The following is a 1,720-nucleotide window of genomic DNA, read 5'->3' as shown; positions in this document are numbered from 1 at the left end:
GGCAAGAGTTTGATCTATCAATTGGCTTGTGCCTGGCTTGTGGTTGTGTTTTCGTTGTCACTCTGTTAGTACGTCATATGCATATGATTGGTTTATTTGGCCCGTCTATCACCAACATAGGCCAATCAGCTAACCAATATTTTCGCCCCTTCCCAAAATTACTTCAACTGAAGGTTTCCAGATGGATATGTGGAGCAAATCCAGCAAATCCATCTGGCGGAGTCAGGTTAATTTAGCACCCCATGCTTGTAATCAAGCTACAAATCATTGTTTATGTACTCCGCTTACGCCTGAGTCCCAAAGTCTTGAAATATTGTTTAAGTAAAACTGTTCTAATTGCCTTGCTTCTTTTTGTACATTTTGTAATTTGAAATAAGATTTAAGTAACAAAATTAACTCAACATTCAACCTCAAGTCAAACATATTGGAGTACTTCAAACACTTTAATTGACACATGACTACAGAAAGGGGCGGCTTTTGGTCTTTAATGACAATGGATTTTTTTAATGTACAGAATATTTTTTCAATTGCAAATTTGAATTCATGAAATTGCTAATCTGAGGCCCCACATCTACTGCTTACATCTAAAGCAGGAAAAGCCGAGCTGTGCTTTTGATTATGTCCGACTAGATTAGGTCTAGAGAGGCTAATAATCAGCAGATCACCCAAAATCAACTGCTTACTGTAAGAATGATAAAATGCTGCTGCTTTAAGAACACCTTGTCAAAGAAAACACGATTAAGACAAACGTTTGTTTTTTTTTGTTATGATTGTTTACTATTTACAACCTTCAAAGACTATGAAACAACCACATACAAGTACATTAGTTTTTATAACAGAAATAAAATGATCTTTTGTTTATTTTTATGGTTAAAATGTTCCATGCAGATACAGAGTTTCTATTTTGATACAACAAAGATGTTTTGTTTTGATCTAAACCATTAAGATATATTTGAAAGGACAGCAGGACAAGTTGAATCTGGTATGGATTTGGAAAGAATAAAATAAGAATATTTTAATTCATCTGACCTACCAATTCACAAGTATATATTAGACTGAGATCTCTCCAGTTTTATTTATTTTTTGCTAAACTCAAGATAGAAATGTTCATTTAAAGATCCCAGCCTTCTGTCATCTGAGGTCATAGTTGCAGTAATCTGATGCTCATCTATGCTGCTTTTGCGTTTTCGTTGGTCCAGAAAACATGCGTGCAGGGTAGTAAAAATAGACTTGGGAAATCCAAAGTTTTAAGTTACATTACAGTTAAGTGAGAAAACTAGACTGTCTATTTATCCCTCGGTTCACTTAGTCTTGGCAGGGAAGTCTTTCTTTTTCTGGGGGTCGCCCCAGGGGAAACTGACAGGGTGTGATGGAGCGCAGCTCGTTTGTCCACCCCAACACCTGAAAACATCGCAGATCCTATCGCAGGAAGAAAAAAAAGACCTGTGCATGTCTGAGAAGTGTCTGTTGACACGTGCAGACATCCAGACTGTGAAAAAAAAAACAGCTATACCTGAGACATTTTCAGAGTATAGAATGGGATAAAACAATGAAAAAAAAACCCATTGTGATTGATGTGGATTAGAATCAGTTTATAGTCAAACTAAGAACTGATCTATATCTCTTCCTCTGAAAAACCTCTTCAGGGGCTAAAATCTTTAAAAAAAAAATGCCTCCGCATCAAACATAGGAAAATTAGTGATGATAAAACTGAAGTGTC

Source organism: Cyprinodon variegatus, unplaced genomic scaffold, assembly GCF_000732505.1.
Source record: "Cyprinodon variegatus isolate N-32 unplaced genomic scaffold, C_variegatus-1.0 Scaffold78, whole genome shotgun sequence".
Taxonomy (NCBI): Eukaryota; Metazoa; Chordata; class Actinopteri; order Cyprinodontiformes; family Cyprinodontidae; genus Cyprinodon; species Cyprinodon variegatus.
Note: the sequence above shows the minus strand (reverse complement) of the source record.